Raw genomic sequence first — 21,350 nt, 5'->3', positions numbered from 1 at the left:
TTTTCGGGGTATTTGCAATCTCGGATCTCGGAACTCCCTTGGGTATAAAGGACGTCACAATATATTTACATCGATATAATGTACAACGACAAACATTATATAAACTCGATAAGCAAATACGCAACGAGGAAACTTGTAACAAGAAGGTTTCGTCCTTTACAAAGGCAAAACGCCCTACCTTCGACAATATATTCCCTTCTAAAATAAAATTCCGTGGATTTTTGGTTGAGCCAATTAAAAAAAAATATATCTTACTTTAAAAAATATAACTCCGTAATGATACGGAATAAAAAGTGATCTTTGATTTCCATGTAGAATATCAAAACAAAAAGTTCAAAAGTAACATATATTATATATTGTAAATGATGTACAACTATTAGGTTTTTTTATGTAAACATATCATCGCAACGTAATATTGTTTAGTATATAATCTGTTACAATATGGACTTACAAACGTTAAAAAAATATATTGCCCTGAGATAAACATTCAAACAATCTTTTCACATGATATCATTATAAAAAAACACAAGATACTATACATACAATAAATAAATAACATCACAATAAAAACTTAAATGAAAGATATTTAAAAAAAGTTACGTAATTTTTAATCCTTACTTATATTATAAATAAGAACATAAAAAAATAGTTGTTTTTTTTTTAAAGAAATAACATGCATTTAAACAGTGATGTAAAAAAGAGGCAATTTATTAATTATATATAAATATTAGGCGGTAACCTGAAGAGATAATTTTAATTTTCCTCTTTTATTTCCTTATTCAAATTTAACGCGAACATTACGCTTAATTGTCTTGTATTGTGCTGAAGATATTTTTAACTGTTGGAAGTGAGGCATATTTTTAAAAGTATTGTCAAAACGCCTTGATTTATATTTTATACAAAAATTACGCTCATTTTTGTGAAATACGCTTTCTAATATTATAAAGAAAATTATGACGTATTCACTTCATTTTATGTTTTAAAATAACACTACATTGACCTAACAAATTATGTCCAAGTAATTTAAGATTAAGCCGTTGACGTAGTTGAAGATACGGCGGTAAACTCTATAAACACACTCAAAATAACATCAATTTACACCAAAACATCCACGCCTATAAATATAATGATGTACATTATAGAATATTTTGTAATGTCAAATCTTTGATAACAAAAGAGTCTAATTTATTTGTTCCGAGCTTTTATAATAATAAGTTTAGAACACATTCTATTTTCAAATAACGTAAATCTAAAGTATTAAATTCAAAACAGATAAAAAAATAAGGTATTCAATTCATAGGAAAATTGAGTGAAGAAAACCTCCCCTTTATATTGCGAGTTTCTTTTCATTGAATATCGTATACAAGCGAAATTCCTTCGTCTCCCCATCTCTCATTTTAAATTTTAAAATAGACCAACATTGGTCCACAAAATGCAAACATTGGACGGAGCAGTCATTTGCATGCATTGCTCCGAGACATATTTTCTTCGGAGCCCGATCTTAGCCTGGCCTCCTTTTGATTCTGCGATGAACGGAAAGAGTACGGTGGCATTGTTAGCGAGTTTAATTAACGGTATAATTAAATTTCTAAATAAAACTTCGTTGTATATTTTCTACTTCAAAGGGAAGTCAAGCCGTATGAATAAATTATTCACGTCCAATCTCATAGAGAATAGCGTCGGACCATAGCGTCGTTTCATCTTTGCGAAGACTACCGGAGCGTTTTTAAGTTAAATGCTGTATCCAAGTCCCGATTGAGTATTGATTTTTTTGAAACATTACATTACATTAACAGCCTGTAAATTTCCCACTTCTGGGCTACGGCCTCCTCTCCCTTCGAGGAGAAGGTTTGGAGGATATTCCACCACGATGCTCCAATGCGGGTTGGTGGAATACACATGTGGTAGAATTTGCAGGTTTCCTCACGATGTTTTCCTTCACCGCTGAGCACGAGATGACTTATAAACACAAATCAAGCAAATGAAAATTCAGTGGTGCTTGCCTGGGATCGAACCCAAAACCATTGGTTAAAATGTACGCGTTCTAACCACTGGGCCATCTCGGCTCTTCTAATTGAAAATTAGCTTATAATTTGAAAATTCTTGAGAGCTCATGAGTGTAACCTTTTGTAAGACTACTGCTAGTTCGACGGATCATAGAATTTTCTATTGAGAAAAGTCAATGTCCGGAACGAGCTAGTATGCTTAACAAGGTTTAATTCATATGAGATAACTTTTCACGGACAGATTCGTCGTGCGTTAATTGGTTAGTAGAATTTCGAAATCAGTCCTTAAAACTATTCTGAGAATACGCTTAAATATTTCAAAATATTTAAAGAGGTATTTTAGCGGAAAATCCGCTGACACACGTACCACAACCTATCATAAAAAATTAACCCCTATAGTGCTTCAGTTCCCTTTGATACGGTGCTTCCTACCAACGTTTCCCGACAACGGTATTATGGGTCCTTGATTAAAGCTGTGACGTAAGATGTCTTTAAACTGTGACGCCAGATCGCTCTCGACGATGGCTGATATGAAATGATTTTGACTTTTTTTCCTTTTAAAAGAATGAATACATACGTTATTTACTTTTACAGGATTTTCTGCTATAAAAGATACATTTTATTTTTATTTAAATTTATATTTTCTGAATAAATATATACTCTTCATTAAAATTTTAGAAGAAGAACGGCAACACTGAATCGGAATAATTGTAACATATAAATAATTATAAATTATTATATATTTTATGTATTAAACGATTACCACGATCAACAAAATTACCTATTAAACATAGACAAAAACGATTCCACCCAATCGAAAATCATGAATGCAAATTTGAACACAGATTATAAAAGCCAACATCAAAAGCCTAATTTCTGAACGCATTCATAACCACGGTCAGCGGCATTCGAAATTTAAATTTGAAAAGCGGTATTCTCGTTTGAAATGAGTCATTTCCAATACAGAGCTCTTCATGTTAACAACGCTCACATAAAATTGACTTTAAATTGTTTGAATATGCAATGTACAGTAATTTTATAATTGCCTTAATGGTCCGACAGAGCTTTTGGTGTTTTCGAATAAAATTATATTAAAGTATTAAAAGGGTTACGTTCGATATAATATTATTTCCGTATAAAATTATTCAACGTTTAATTATATTGTTAGTTCGAAATTTTAATAAATAATTAAGTCAATTTAAAACTCGATAGTTTAATAAATAATTACAGAAAGCTATTCGGGAATACGATAGAATGGCCAAAGGATTGATTGAGACCAATGCAAATTTAGTTATTGCTTTCAAAACGAAACTGCTAACTTTAGTAATAGGGTAGGAGGCTGAATAGGGGAAACATCACGAAATTTGAGAATTTGATTTATTTATTTTTTTATTTCTTAAATATAGGTGGGCATACAAACAGGCCACCTGATGGTAAGCGGTCACCACTACCCATAGACATTGGTACTGTAAGAAATATTGATCATTCCTCATATAACCAGAGCGCCACTAACCGCAACTGATATATTATGTCCTCGGTGTCTGTACTTACACTGGCTCACTCGCCTTCAAAACGGAACAACAATACCAAGTTTTACTCATCAGCAGAATATATGATGAGTAGTTGCTACCTACACAGATAGATACTACAGAGATACACGGTTAGCACAGAGCCTGCCAACAAGTAAACGATTAAGATTCTTTACGAATATAGCAAAACTATAAAATTGTAACAGATAACCTTTAAAAAAATCAACATATTTCAACAAAAAAACTAACAAAACATCCTTATTTGAGCTAATTACCCATATAAGTAAATACTAATGATACGAGACCCAATCTCCATAACAAGTACAATAAAATCTATGAGTACACTTATAAATGTAAGCAGCTTGGACGTTTAAGTATGAAGAAGGATAAATTAGAAAAAGTATTCGTGTGTGTGTGCTGTGTAAAGATGACAGCCAGAAGTTACTAGATTAACGTTCCGTACGTGAGAAGTGTTTATAATTAAGCTAAGTAATTTTTAAATTTAAGAAATGTTATTAACATTGAATTTTCTTCAATTAACGAAGAAAAAATTTTTTCAAGCACCTTTGAATCGTTATTTAACAAACTATATTAGGTGAAGCTACTACCGGTTCGGAATGCAGATTCCACGGAGAAGAACCAACCAAAAAACTCAGTAGTTAGTCTATTTCAACATTTCACAGAAATACAAAGTCATGTTAGTTAAATACAATTGCATATATATGCATGTGATATATGCATGTGTGCTGTCTGGAAGTCAACAAGTATTAGCTCCACGCTTTTTTATCACCTATATAATCTTGTATTTGACTACCTCCCTGGTCGAGTAGTGTGTACATCGGTTTTCATGGGTACGCACGCCACTCCGGGTTCGATTCCCGGCCGAGTCGATGTAGAAAAAGTTCATTAGTTTTCTATGTTGTCTTGGGTTTGGGTATTTGTGGTACCGTCCTTGCTTCTGATTTTCTATAACACAAGTGCTTTAGCTTATATTAGAACATTGGGATCAGAGTAATGTATGTGACGTTGTCAAATATTTATTTATTTATTTGTATTGAATTATATGCCTTCTTTACAAATGCTCGATAAAAACGAAATTGGATCAACGACAAACCATTTAGTCTTATCACGGCCCACAATCAAACGTGCCGTGATCGAGCTGAACAAATAGATTGTTAATAAGCTAAGTATTCAAACAGGACATCCTCACCGGATGCCTCGAAAGTGGTCTTTACACCATTAAAAGCGATAGGATCTGTTAAGAACTGCCCCCGTCGTTAAATTGTGCCCCGACTCCTTTGTTATGCCCCGGTGATATCATCAGATATTATTCAACGGTGACAGGTAAATTAATCTTAGTCAACTATTTGCTTAATGTGTTTTGAACGTTTATGAAAATAATATGCATATTTTGTTTCAAGGGATGAGTTGTGCGGTATCAGGCGAAAGTTACAGGTTTGAATTTCGAATTTTGTTTAAGGGTAAATGCTAAGAATAATGCTATCTATATACAAACTTTGTGACTTAATTTGAGGTTGTATGACTAGCAATCCTGCCCAGCTTAACACGAGTGTTAAAAAGAAATAGTATAATTATAATTACCCACACTCGGAAATATTGTAGTTTTATTCCAGTGAAAAAATTTAGATTTGGATGATTACTTTCGGAGATTACCCCTACAAACAAACAAACAAAATTTAACTCTTTAAAATATTCCTAAACATAATGCTTAGCCAAAAAACTTCTCTAAAACACGCTGAATAAAATGGTGTAATGTTCGTTTCAGTGGTTATTGCGTGATACGCGTTAAAAAAAGTTAATACCTAGATATAAAAACATAGAAGATAGGAATTGTTCATATCTACATCGTATAAAACTAAGTCGCTTCCCGAAGTCTGTACGCTTAGATCTTTTGAACTATGCAGCGGATTTGAATGCGGTTGATGTCAATAAACTGATCGATACGAGAGGAAAGTTAACGTGTATAATACATTCATATTATAGGAGGTCTAGAAAAATCTTTCCTAGCCGCAAAAAATCAGGAATATTCTTTTCATGCTAGTTCTTGTATCCGTGTGAAACCGGGTCGCGTAACTAGTTCACCATTAAAATACAATTATTACAGACAATGTCGTGTATCGGTGACATTTCACGTTCGTTATCTGCGGCGAGTTTCGACTTTATTATTACGGCACAGCTGCATCGCATCAACGTGGCGGATTAAGTTTTAAACCGCTCCCGATAAAGAGAGGAAGAGTCCTTTGACATTCACGGACTGTTATTTGCCTTTAATATAACGAGGTATCCTATCTTGTTGCTTTTCATTTCTTTTCACTTTTCATCGACCGAGATAGCACAGTGACCTTTTTTTCACTTACTTTACGTCTTGCAGTCAGGTATCGTCCACTCATCAGATATTCTATCGTCAAACAGCAATACTTAGTAATTTTGTGTTTCAGTTTGAAGGCCTGAAGGGTGAGTGAGCCAGTTTATCAATAGGCACATAACTGGTTAGATCCCAAGGTTGATGGCGCATTGGTGTGACGTAAGGAATAGTTATTATTCCTTGCAGCGCCATTGTCTATGAGCGGTAGTGTCTACTATCAGACGGTCCCGTCCACCTACCTATTACCTAAAAAAGATGGAATTCGGCCCCCATTCGAAGGGTAGGAACCCTTTCCCAATACTACATTACATAATAGGAAACGTATTTCGTACAATAAAAGCTATAAGTTACGTAACTCACGCAAAGCAAATAACATTCAGATCGCGTCGCATTCAACAAGTCGGCAGTTAGCTGGGGTCAGACAGACGCTTTGTGAGTTCCGAACAAGTGTGTCTCGTAAACTCGTATCACCCATATTTACTATTGTCATCGTCATATAAATACTAATAACACAATCACGTATTGCTAAATGTAACTCTGTATGTTTCGTACGTTTCTGAAAATGCAAATGAAAATTTCTATACATAAAAAAAAATAAAAATTATATCTTATTATATTTTGATTACGTGAGATTGTGAAAATATTAGTTCAATACATAGCTGTAACCTTTAAACTTCCTTATGTATGTCAAAAATCTACCACCACTTTCGGTATGGAACCAATAGTAGAAACTCAATAGGATAAGATTTTTCTTTCTTAATAATAATGATGGCTAACAATAAAATTAATAATATTATATTTCTATTTCACAACAGCCTGGCAGCGATCATGATTTTTCCTAGACGTGAGTGAACACAAGTCACACAGGTACTCCCTATAGTAATAAAAAGGAGCTTACATATATATCACCTTGTGGGTACAAATGTAACACCCAGTATATTCCCGGATTCACATTGGTACAATAAGTGTATACATATATAACTTTTGTATTAAAGAAAAGACATAAAAATTCCTTACTTTTTTCTAGCTAGGTACGTTGAAATTCTTGACTTTTCCTTGTTATAATTATACGTACATACAATACGATCTTTTGAATCGCTCTGTTTATTGATGAGAACCGCATTAAAATCCGCTGTGTAGTTTAAAAGATCTGAGACGGGAGGAAGCGACTTTGCGGCGCTTTTTTATACCTACTATGTAGAGATTTATATACATGAAACAGCAACATTGCTCCAATTACAACGTGAAAAGTAATCAATCGAATTGTATCGAAACAGGAATACTATTAATTTATCGAAAACACTCCTAGTACTATATCACAGAAAAACAAATACATTCTAATAGATTCGTTACCAGGCAATACCGCCGAACAAACATACGGATCCAATCTGTAGATCTATTTACATACACTAGAGTTCCCGAATGAAAAACCATTTACAACGACAATTCCAACAGTAGTTTCACGAAACAATGAGCAAAACTACGATCCGTTACTTAAACGGGCATTGAGTAAAAATAATTCGAATGACACAATTCAAATGAATGTTTGTTTCAGTTCGTTCACGTGGGATTATATCATGGCCGAACAAAATAAACTCAAACCATTAAAGCCGATCATTCATTAATTTCAACGAGTTAGCCGTTATTTCATTAGTAACTCTTACCTTTGGTCCTATTTGATTACAATTGTAACCAACTAAATAACAATATAATATTTATTTTCCTCTTGTTCTAGAATCCACAGAGCACAGTAAAACTATTTACAGTTTTTGTTGCACTGACATGTTTTTCTAAATGTACTCTCTTTTTCTTTAAATAAATAAAATAAACAGATATAAAATTAATTAAATCATAGGAGTTCAAATCCAGATAAGCACAACTCAAAATCAAGTCATCAAAAAATCAACATTAATCTTTGTTATACGTTGTAAACATTTTATAGAGACCAAATTATATACATACCGAGCCAGGGCGGGTTACATGGATATCATATTTTTAAAACTAATAATACAGATACTAAGTATATATTAATACGTCACGTGTCTGATGCCACATTCGTATCTTTAAGCGACCTTACGTCACAAACTATTTAAATTACCCGTTAGATTTTTGTAGTAGTTTCAAAGTAGTTACGCGAACGCTAAAGTTGTGGCAGTGAGATTTAAAACCGAAAATTAGCCCGCACTCTACAAGGAAATCGGATAACTTCCACGAGCTTTTACTAGCACAGCCTATTTAAATGACCCGTATTATTTCCTGTTAAAAAATCGATAGAAATTTTATATATTCTTGCTTCGTTCGTCTGTATTTTATTTTGCAATTGTTAAATGAATGTTTCAAGTCTAAGTCTACATAATATAAGTCGCTAACACACTACTGAATATATACTCATTCAACGCTTGTTTTTTTTGTTTTAGATACAGATGACAGCTAAAATTTTGACAGGTAATTGTGTGGCATAATTTCTTGGTAGAATTTAGTAAAATTAATAATATACGAGAAATAAGAAAACCATAATGAAACATCGCTAACGTATTTCAATTTATATTGAGATACTAGTTTTCGCCTTCGGTTTCACTGGCATGCAAGGGTCGGGGAGGGTTTTGTCCCGATGAATGCTCTACCCTACCCAAATTATTATCATTTTTTTTTTAAACTCAGATTAACTTATACAAACGAACAAACTCTTCAGCCTTATCATATTAGTATACATAATTATAAGTCACTTACAGTAATAATCTTAACCGATGATTTCGGGTTCAAACCCAGGCAGGCACCACTGAAATTTCATGTGCTTAATTTGTGTTTATAATTCATCTCGTGCTCGGCGGTGAAGGAAAACATCGTGAGGAAACCTGCATGTGTCTAATTTCAACGAAATTCAGCCACATGTGTATTCCGCCAACCCGCATTGGAGCAGCGTGGTGGAATATGCTCCAAACCTTCTCCTCAAAGGGAGAGGAGGCCTTTATCCCAGCAGTGGGACATTTACGGGCTGCTTATGTTATGTTACAGTAATAACTTACAGTAATATAATTATTAAATAGAGCGAGACACCCCCGTCTAATATCACGAGCGACCCCATAGCCTCGAAAATGACGTAACAAATTATTCAAATTCTCTATAAGATTCACCATAGCTGTTCGGAACTAGTTTCGCGAGCGCTTAAACTTGTCCAAGAAAGATTTAAAATCCTTCCAATGCATATGTCACTGTAACAAGAGCAACCGATTGCTTATATAGATAGCGAGTATTTATAAGAACTGTGATGAAAAATCAACGCACCTACTTCAACGGTGAATATATGACGGTGAATAATGTAACGAATATTAATTGTTACAGCGTCACTGTATATAGTCGGTGGTAACCACTTAACATGCAGTGGTCCATTTGCACGTCTGTATGTCATAAAACAAAATGGTGCTTTACCAAAAATATACTTATTTTTAAAATCATAATTGTTTAAAGTTGGTTATTATGAATCAAGAAAAGTTAAAACGTACAATAAATATAGATACAATATTAATTTATTGTACATCAAACGGGTGTGATGTCTACAATATTGTATACTTTGGAACTGTATATACTGGCTCAGTCACTCTTAAAATCGGAAAAATAGAGATTATGTATGGCTAGGGGTAGAAAATTTTTATTGGTCAGTTGCAAAGCCGATCTAGCTATATTCTTTAGTCAAAATATTTATTAAAATATTGTCAGATACTTCCTATTTGGAAATAAATACCTCGTACTTGAGAAGAACCGGCGAAAGGAACTGAGTAATCAGATAGAACCTTACCACTGAGTCAAGCACGTCCATTCCATGATATATTATTAAATATAATGTATGAAAATATGAATTCCATGTATTCTTTATTACATCATATCAACGTGAGACAAGGTCACAACATTTATGATCAATAAAAGACAGCGGATGCAGTTTCAATCTAGTGCGCTTAAAATTGCAAGTTAAATATTTGTTCAGGAGTCCCGGGAGATTTTGTTGCCTAAGATATACAAAGGAACCTATGAAGTTTACAAAATAATAAAAGAGAAACCTATTTTCAGTCGCATATAAAAGCCTTATTATCTTTTAAACTCGTAAAAACGAATGCTAATGCAGTTGTAAAATTATTTTATGTTTGCTTGAAGGTTTATAATACCATATAGTACCATAAAGGTTCAATAGGTTACGAGTCGCATAACTGTCTGTTTACAAACAATAAAGAAATATTACTACACACCAGCAATTAGCAATCGTAGCACAATTATGGCATATCAAATTACAATAAGTTACTACCTACATGACCTTTTATAAGACCAGCAAAGAGGTCATCTAATTAGCAGCCCGTAAATGTCCCACTGCTGGGATAAAGGCCTCCTCTCCTTTGAGGAGAAGGTTTGGAGCATATTCCACCACGCTGCTCCAATGCGGGTTGGCGGAATACACATGTGGCAGAATTTCGTTGAAAATTAGACACATGCAGGTTTCCTCACGATGTTTTCCTTCACCGCATGAGCACGAGATGAATTATAAACACAAATTAAGCACATGAAATTTCAGTGGTGCCTGCCTGGGTTTGAACCCGAAATCATCGGTTAAGATGCACGCGTTCTAACCACTGGGCCATCTCGACTTGCCAGTACATACGATACAAAAAAGCAAACAGCTGAAACTGTGGAAAAATACATGGAACTTAAAATGCTTTGCCTTTAATTAAGTACCAAGTCGAAACAGTAAAACAAATGATTATTGCCGCCTGGAAGTGAGGTACCTGATAAGAGTGCGGTACTTTCAAACAAAAGTGCAAATAGCCAACACTCACCAATAAACCATCACAAATGAAAGTTTAGAGCCAATATCAAAATAGGACATTAAGTTCAAAAACACTTAATTAGCCAATTTTGATAAGTTGATAGTATTGGTGGTAGGGTTTTATTTAAACCCGCCTGGGATAAAACCGCAAACCAAAATACTCACCAGATATTCTACCGCCAAACAGCAATACATTTTATATTAGCTCCCACGGTTAGTGGCGAAATGACAATGGAAGATTACTATTATTTACAACGCCAATTTCGGTGGGAAATGGTGACCATCGATCACCAAAAAAATATATTTTACAATTATTTTAAAATTACACACGAAGAACTTATTGCCAACCCTTTGATAAGTGGTTAAGATGAAAAGTGCTTAGTGAGTCCAAAAAATATCGTTGGTATTGATTGGATTAGGATCGACCTGAGATTTTCTCTGAGAAATCTCATTCTAGTAAAAGATGGAATGCGAATCTTGCCGGATGAGACTAACTACCGAGGAATGACTCGCATCCTTTAGATGCATTACATAATGTACCTAGAACAATGTATGCATAAGATAAAATCGTAACGAGAATGATTCTAGGAGAAACTTTATTGGGAATCGCCATTTTAGTTTTAGGAAATGTATATTTAAATGCGCAAATGGGTTACCTGATGATAAGTGGTTACCAACGCCCAAAGACATAGGCTTTGTCATATTAACCATTAAATTGCTTGGAGTTATTGTTTCTCTCACCCTTCAAACCAGAACACATTAATACTGCGTATTACTGTTTGGCAGCAGAATATCTGATGAGTGGGTGGGTGGGTTTATTACAAAGATACATAAAATCTTTAGGGCATAATTTAATCTTTAACTTGTCTATTCTTGCAATAGTTATGGACAAATATTTAAGTTTCGGATATTCTGTATCAATTTGGGTGCGCATTGTGCAGAAACAGCTGGGGGATTAATATGAAACTCAGCATGGTTTTTTATTTAGAGTACTAAAGTTGGTCCATGTATAATATTGGAATATTTTACAAGGGCAAAGTTTAGTATCCGACGCGACTTTGGAGGAACAAAAGTGGTGAAGGTTCAGATCTCACAGATGAATTATATTAAGGGATGATATAAACATATGATAACGTCATTTTCAAAAACATCACATTTAAGAGCACGTTGAAAGACTGCTGACGTCGCGTATACATATATTTATTATGGTAATTTTTATGTAATATAGGTAAGTGGGCCTCGCGAATGGGTTACCTAAAGGTAAGTCACCACACTGGTACTATAAAAAATGTTAATCATTCCTCATATCACCCATGCACCACCAACTTTGGGCGGTGGAAAATATAATGAGTGGGTTGTACCTACTCAAAAAAGCCCTTCAAGTGCTATATAGAGATGAAATTTGAAATGTGCTCAAAAAATATAAGAGCAGTATCGACTCTTGGTCGTAATATAATTAGGTCACTCCATCAAATCGAACACACTTCAAAGTCTCGAATCATAATTTATATTTATTATACAAGGTAATATTTTATCAAGTGTTCTGCTTACCTTATAAAAATATGTAATGTTGTGTAATATGCAATAGTATGCTTATAATCGTAATGAGTAAGCACGTCAAGGATAAACTCAGCTACATACCTGGAAAGAAGAAAAAGAAAATTAAATAAGGATTAAAACTAACAACGAATAGAAAATATCATCTATACTAATTTTATAAATGCGAAAGTAACTCTGTATGTCTGTCTGTAGTTCTTTCTGGATCAAAACGCTGAACCCAATAATATATAAAAGCGAAATACCACCCACTGATTAATCACGAAGTCTCAGAAACTATAACGCCGACGAACTTGAAATTTGGCAGTTAGGTTCCTTATAAAGTGTAGACATTCGGTAAGAACGGATTTTACGAAACTCCACCACTAAGAAGGTAAAACGGAGGTTAGAAGTTTGTATTTTATAAATTTCGGCACAGGTTCAGCTAGTAAATAATAATGACGGAAACGGATGAATCCAAAACTCGATCGAATCTGTATGAGTAATGATAAAAAAAATCCTCATTACCAATTATTCAATACTGACAGATCTCAGTGAGGACGTATTTTCTACTAAAATCCGTCCGTCCGTCCGTCAAGTAGCACCGACGTAAAAGATTAACAAAAAAAAATAAACTATACAGTGAACCATTCAAAAGTTAAGCCGGTAATATACAAAACAATGACTAACAATAAAAATAAAAAACCATAACATTTTTGTAAAGCATTTAAATAAAAGTAGAAAACAATCGAACGCAATTGAACTTAATGGTCCGTACGTCGGCTTGTTACACAATTACGTCGGAACGTCCGTTCGGGATTGGATGAAATTTTAACATTATAAATATTTAAAAGTGCATAATGTAACACTGGAACATTTCGTTGTTTCCACTAACTAACTTTACTGTATTAACATTTAATTTAAAGATAATCGGATCTGTTCATATTGTAAGCTTAATTTGTTTAAATTATTCGATTGAAGCTTGACGATCGAAAGAATAATTTGATTGGATTTGATTTGCTAAACCAATTTATGGGAGTTGTACATTAGGGAACGGCTCAATCACCGCGACATACTTAAATATATTTGCGTTATTAAGATAATTTTAACATTAGCGACTTCATAGCAACTTATGAATAAAACAAGACCCTCTAAGATATAATCAGAAATATATACGTACATAAATTTATCAACGATTTTCAGAAGGTGTACGTGTGTATAATTATAAATTATTTGTATGTCCGGAAGTTAGTCAAATTGAATTGAAAGATTTAACCAAGTTCTGTATAATATATTAAAAAATAACAACATAGAACTCCCCGATTCTTTTGCCCATGTACATATATAAACAAAAAATCGATTTTCGTCTGTTTCCGTACTGCAAACGCGTAACTATTAAATAGTTTTAATAAAATACGATAACTTTATCCCGGGCATCATAATACGACATGATAATTTTCCCCCGGGGATATTCCCTAAGCGTGCATATCTGTAATCAAAGTTTTCGTATGGAAAGGCGAGGAAATAGCTCGTTCTTTTATATATTTAAATCGAACTTACATCTTAATAGTTTTCCGAACCAACGAATTGGAAATTTCAATTTTCATACACTATCTCGCCTTTTATCTATATTCTATCGTTTCTTTTATAAACCATCTGTAGTTATTCTGAAGAACAAACTCGATACTCATTACGGAACACGATCGTGAAATGACAGACAGTGTTAGCGAATTTGATAAGAATAATTATAACATAAAAAGTAAGCTCCAAACATTGTTCTCAAAGTAAATGAAGTGATTTTTTTTTAATCATGATCGTTTTCGATTTTAAATATAAAAAAAAGTCTAGATAGTTTTATAGTCAAACTCATTAATATATTTAAAACCTTTTGAAAACAAATATATTTTTACACATTATTTTTAAATATACCGAATAGAGGCAGTTTGGTAATATTCTAGAATCCTGCAATTGGCTCGCCTGATGTAGGTAGTCTTTATACTACTTGTCACTACCGCCCATAGACAATAGCGCTGTCAAACCATCAATATTTGACCATTTCCTACATCGGTAATGCGCCACCAACCTTGGGAAATAAGATCCCTTGTGCTCTAGTTACATTGCCCCACAAATGAACTGACCATGCAACGAATAATATTAAAATAAAATTCCTACCATTTAATTTCTTAATAAATAGTAAAATAAGATTTTATAAGTGACTTTGAAAGATATCGGATACACAGATGTATATATATTCGTTACATATTGATTATACTAAAACGAAACACCAGGCATATTGCATTTATTTAATAAAACGTACCTGTACCCTATTACAAAAAGCACAATTTAGACGTACTTTATAAATAATACAGAAGCAATTAAGCCTATACAGGGCGAGGGCACGTTACGAAGAGATTGCAATGTGAAAAATTTGTTTTCAAAAATTACATGCAAATTTTATGCGCTGTGGAATTTGAACCTACCTTAAATTTCGGTATACGTAGACGTAAAATCCTCATATTCTCTAAGATAAGTTATTTTTATGTCAACTGAGAGTACTATAAAATATGGATATTCAAATAATGCTTATTACTGCACTTTTAAATCAGATGGATTGAAGCTTAATTCACCATGCTGCTCTACTTTAGGGTTGTGGATCAAGTATTGTAGAGTAAGCACTATATATGTACATAGATCATCATATATGTATTTATTAATATAGATGAAATCTCAGCATCGTGTTTTCCTTATGAAATAACATTTTTCTCCCCCCGATTCCTCATCAAATACCTGTCACGCATGACACTCGTATTCGGACCCTTATCACGTGAAATTAAACGAAATGTCAATGACACGTCGATTAAGTGTCGATTGTGTAACGTTACATAGTCACGTCGATTTAGGATCTCAAACCTTCGGCTTTTATTGCTATACGGGAAGTTCGCATGATAGATAAAGAAAAAAAAATTAACAATGTCGTTTATATGAAAAGAAACAGTCCGTTTTGTTGTTGGAATTTAGCTTCCATTTGGGATGATTAGGAGTTTTTACCACGCTGCTCCAATGTGGACTGATGGATACGGATGTGGCAGATTTTCATCCAACAGGTTTCGTTACGACGTATTCGCCGAGTACGATTTAAATTAAATCTTGGATGGTCATGTTACAGGTATTGTATGTTTTGGTTATGATAATTGTTACCCATGTATATCATTCGTAAAGTAAGGATGAAACAGATAAATTAAAAACACAAAAACTATACTAAAAATTCAAACATTAAGGATAAAATTGAATATAATAATAAAAATATATTATATATATATTAGATACTAAGTCTAAATCTACGATTACCTAAAACAAGCATTTTAATTTTACGAAACGAAACAAGCGTAATGAAAGCAACTGAGGCAAGTTTAGGTATTCGAGTGAATTACCGAGAACAATTCGAGAGAACACCTGAGTACGTGACCTTGGAGACGAGACTACATTAACGAGATGAAAGCGTTTATAACATTTACAAAAGAGAAAATTAAAACAAAATGGCACAATCACATTAATTTAAAACAAACATGTTCTATAATTGGATTGGATGAAAATTGGACGCGCTTAGGATCACTTTGGGAGGGGTGTGTCATGGATCCAGGGGAGCAGTTTGAAAAGGTCGAGCAGCTGATGATAATCATGATTACTAAGTCTTCAGACTGTCTAACAGTGTTCAAAACTAGATAAGACCCCTGGAAAGGAACCTGTGGGATTTATACTAACAAAAATCACTGCGGTCGCCATCTTGGGCTAGGAGATGCCGCAGGTCCGTTTCGCTAAAACGTATCGACGGCTCCTTTAGTACTGTACTTCGCTCCTACTGTATCTAATACGACACACGCTAAGCAGTTAAGTTAAAATGAGTAATATATTATAAAACACCAAGTATATGATTGAATTCTACAATTTCAGGAAATGCCAGACGAATTTGAATGATTCTTATTGAGATCAAATGTCCGTTTATTGGAGAATGTTATTGGATGAACAACGTCACGCTACGACTCTAAAAAGCAAACCGGTCACCACAAATGCGAGTAACTATAGCCAACCATATAAAACAGACAAATAAAATCGGTAATTAACAAGGTAATAGATATATTATTATTTTTACATTACATTAACAGCCTGTAAATTTCCCACTGCTGGGCTAAGGCCAAAGAAGCAGGTACATGAGAAATATGCATAGTATTTTAAGTATATATCATATATTTGTTTATCGACAATTGTTCTAATAAATATAATTAATGAGAAAATATACCAGAGTGATGAAAATAAAAAAAAGCGAAATGATGCCGTGCTGTTTGTTCTTTATAAAAGGCAAAAATATTTACCTAACAATAATACAAATTAATTTTCGCATCATTTAAAAATAATGCACATGAAGTCATTTACAAAAGGTATTCATAAAAGTAGGCTCTTTCAATTTACATTAACTTTTGAATCATAATATCATAAAAGTAATCAATCATGAAGGTTAGCTAGTATTAACGTCAGAAAACTCAGTAATTAATCTCCAGCCGTTTTAAATTTGTTAGTTTAATGAAATTTTATTGTCTAGCACGAAAATCCGTGTAATTATTTTTTAAGTACACAAGCTTTGAATTGATTAAATTATAAAAGCGTTAATTACTATGTGTTTACTCGAAACATAAATAACATAAAGGCCATGAATGGGTTTATGTTATTAGAACTTCAAGAACTAATTAATAAAAGCACGTTAAGCTTAAATAATTAAATAAATAAATAAATATTGGACATCACATACATTACTCTGACCCTAATGTAAGTAGCTAAAGCACTTGTGTTATGGAAAATCAGAAGTAACGACGGTACCACTAACACCTAGACCCAAGACAACAACATAGAAAACTAATGAACTTTTTCTACTTCGACTCGGCCGGGAATCGAACCCGGGAACTCGGAGTGGCATTCCCATGAAAACCACGTAGTGTACATACTACTCGACCACGGAGGTCGTTAAGCTTTTATTGTAAGAATTATTGTAAAACTATATACAGACGTTCTTTCTGACTACGGAACCCTAAAAGAGAGACAAGTTTAATGGCGAATAACAAATGATCTACGGGAAATAATTGCCAAGCAAACGAACTGACTACTGAGTTTCAATCAAAAGTTTCATGTGAAGTTTCTAGCCACTCATCATGTATTCTACAGTCAAGCTGCCATACTTACTATTTTTGTATTCCAATTTAAAGGGTGAGTGAGCCAGTGCAACTACAGGCACGCGGGACATAACATCCTAGTGCAAAAGATTGGTGGTGAATTGACGGTGTAAAGAAGAGGTTACATTACTTACGGGGACAATGTCTATGGGCGGTGGTGATCACTTACCATCAGAGGGGGCCATTACAATCACATCGATAATATTGTTATTATGATGAATAGAAACAAAAACACCCAGGAACGTTGAAAATAACGTATATGAAAATAAATGAAAAGATTCACCACAAGCACGGGCAACACGTCTGTGATGACACGAAGATTATTTACGAAAAAATAACCACTTAGATACTACACCTAAAAACGTTGCACTCAATCGCGCACACACACACAAATTCCACCTTGAAACATTTCTCTTCACCAACCCAAAGAAAAAAAAAGTCGCTTCGAGACGCCCAAAACATTAATTTAGACCATACCCCTAAAACATTCGTACTCGAAACGGTATCCATTCAAACCGACGTTGGAAACGCGCAAATAATTAAAGACGGCGAGCATAAATAAGGGAATATAATTTAATATCAAAACGAGAATTACCTTAATTTACATATATTTAGATGCAAAGTAATGTTTGTGTTTAAAAAAAAAAATTAGTATGTTTAACCTCAATAGCTTTATGTGCTTACACTTTCAGAAATCGAATATGAACTTTTACAAGTTAACTCATAATAACATTTTAACTAAAATGTGTCTGTATATAAAAACTGCGTGGTTCGGGATTAAAATGAACCTTTGTCATATTTGCACGTGGGTGTCGTAAGAGCCGACTAAGAAAATTTCCGTTAAGCGCCTCAATCACCCGTATGGCGAAGGGGAATCAATCCACCAGCAAAAGCGTTTCCTAGGAACGTAGGCGTCATACAGGCGACTCGACTCCGAACAAATGGAAAAATACCCTCTCGACTAAACATTCCGGAAGAGATTACTGAAACCAAAACCGGCACTCATTGCATATAAACATATCTTAATTTTAAACAAGTTTTGTTCAATTATAGAAAAAAAATATTGGTCTGCAATAAAATAATTCTAATTTTGTACGTTTTAATAAAAAAACAATGTATATTTGTCACCCGATTGTCATAACTCTTCGGTGAAATGTATTTTCTACGTATGCTCGCGAAGATCCTGGCCAAAATATAAAAGTTTTTTTTTTTTTTGATATAAACGTTCAATGATCGGTACGAAGCTGAGCTATTTTAAAAGCACCATTAAAGTAAATTTCTCAAAATCGTCTTTATAATAGAACCTCTTATATTTCTAATTTGACAGATTTAAAACTATTGCGAACACAATTCATACGTACGAATATACTAAATAATACGTAGATTTAAAAAGTACCAAGTATTTTAGTTCTCTTTGTGACAAGAGGTATCCCTACTTTGTTATATTTACGCTGGTGGATTGATTACTCACGACAATACGAGTGGCTGAGGGTAAGCGCTTCGCTTGATTGATGTTCTTAACAAATAATCCCTCGGTCAGCACTTACGCACCCACAGGGTTTAGATGGGGTGGCTTTATTCTATTCTATCGAAACCACACAGATGTATATTTTATACATGTAATTTTAAAATTGGATTGAGCTCAAGCTCCTAATTGTTTCTGGTTGTAGGATTTAAGAAGGCCTGGGTGGGTACGACCCACTTAAATAAACACAGCTACAGAGTAAGCACAGACACTTTATGCATGGGACGATATTTTAAATCCAGTGGTAGGCACCGCTTTGATAGATAAAAACGTAAAGTACTAATAGATATAGTCGATATATAACAATTACATTGTTATATATCGTTTTTACATTGTTAAGTTTAGTGATATTTTTATCATCATTAGTCCCAAAGTGCACTTAAGCTACCAGCTCTCGGTCTTCCTCATCCACTCAGGTCCCGACAACTTCTTTAGGTCATCGATCCTCCTGACGGAGGGCTTCCTACGCAGCTATTGCCAATGTCAATTAGATTTTTATTTATATAATAACATAACATAAATAAAATTAATAATATAACACAAAAAAAATATGCTCTAATCATATATTCATCTATTCCATTAAATATTTCCATATAAACATCTTTACTTTCCCCATAAGTCCACCAAGAAACACCTCTTTCCACACATAAGGTTCTATATACGACGTACGAAGATCTAAAATATATCAATAACGAATTTCGCGTCTATTTTAAGGAAATCTGTTTATTCTCCCGTACAACAGTGTCATATCGAGTGATATGTGGGAGCAATATTTAACCAACATCGTAAGATTTCAATCTAGCACGCCCGGTAAAGAAGAGAGCGTGACTCGAATTGAAAACGACGTTATTAGAAAATTTTCGTTAGGGAACTTTCGTAACTTCAGAACATTTATAAAAAAAATTAAAGACATAATTAATACGTTTATTATTGACTCATTTCAATTATTAATCCATCTATACTTAACAACAAGAGTTAATGATCTAACATTAAAGTGGTTTCAGTGAAATAACTTGAATTGCCTATTAATAAATGTAAAACTCATATTAAAAAAACCGAATACACAGTATATTTATATATTTTACATTTTGATAGCAAAAAGGCGTGGAAATAGTATTTGTTGTTTTGATAGAGACAGAGATTTGTCGGTAGAAGATCCGGACCGGTGCAGTGGTAGTTAAAGATTCATTTAAGTCCTGTAACATGACGGATCAAAAATCCATTACAATTATTGTGTTAAATTTAAACTTCAATAATGTCGATAACAAACCTTAAAATATGTTTAATAAAACAACAAAGAGTTTTCACATTACATTATATTTAATAATTAATAATAAAAGAAAGGTACAAGTACCTTATGATACCAAGCATAGTGGAATGAGCTCCAAGCGTTCTCCTCAAAGGAGTCCCAACAGGGATCTATATTATTTCCAAATACTGGTCAAGAAAACAATATCATGAACAAGCATAAACTTTAAACATCTCCGTAAGGATTCAATCTCTTCGTACCTCACTTAGCATACGCACGTGATCGGAATATGTTTAGATTGTGATCGTATTGAAATTTGATGACAGGTTAGTTTATTGGGAACATTTGATGATATCATCCGAGATGAAAATTTTATTTTATTACAAGATATACTTTATTAAAATTGGCTCTTACTAGCACGGAATGTTAATTCTATCGAGAATAACCGGAAGGATTTCAGTAATCACTCTTATTTTACCAATTGAATAACAAAGGTATATTAATCCAAACAATTAGCATTAGCAGCCCGTAAATGTCCCACTGCTGGGATAAAGGCCTCCTCTCCCTTTGAGGAGAAGGTTTTGGAGCATATTCCACCACGCTGCTCCAATGCGGGTTGGCGGAATACACATGTGGCAGAATTTCGTTGAAATTAGACACATGCAGGTTTCCTCACGATGTTTTCCTTCACCGCCGACAACGAGATGAATTATAAACACAAATTAAGCACATGAAATTTCAGTGGTGCCTGCCTGGGTTTGAACCCGAAATCATCGGTTAAGATGCACGCGTTCTAACCACTGGGCCATCAAAACAATAAAACTAATATATACTGACTGAAACAAGAAAATACTCCGTAGTTTTCATTAACCTCAATATTGAACTAATTAATCATATTTAAGTTAATGTTACCAAGCGAATTGTATATATTATACAACAAAGTTTTCTATTTTACATGAACAACTCACCGGTCCTTCGTTATGCAGGTCCTGAATCTGGCAGGTTTGGATCTGTACCACCCATGCACCAGTTATTCAACCCAAGCATACGAAATTGCTGTGGATTGTACGGTAAGCCATTGTAG

At 33.8% G+C, this 21,350-nt stretch overlaps 1 protein-coding gene across 2 annotated transcripts in view; it reads right to left on the bottom strand.

The window, feature by feature from the left end:
* Positions 1-21,350, bottom strand: part of LOC125074073 (heterogeneous nuclear ribonucleoprotein L) — a 408,322-nt gene that overhangs the window by 234,955 nt on the left and 152,017 nt on the right. The gene's annotated exons all lie outside the window — the stretch shown is intronic.

This window comes from Vanessa atalanta, chromosome 26, assembly GCF_905147765.1.
Source record: "Vanessa atalanta chromosome 26, ilVanAtal1.2, whole genome shotgun sequence".
Classification (NCBI taxonomy): Eukaryota; Metazoa; Arthropoda; class Insecta; order Lepidoptera; family Nymphalidae; genus Vanessa; species Vanessa atalanta.
This window is presented reverse-complemented; position numbering and strand designations above follow the sequence as displayed.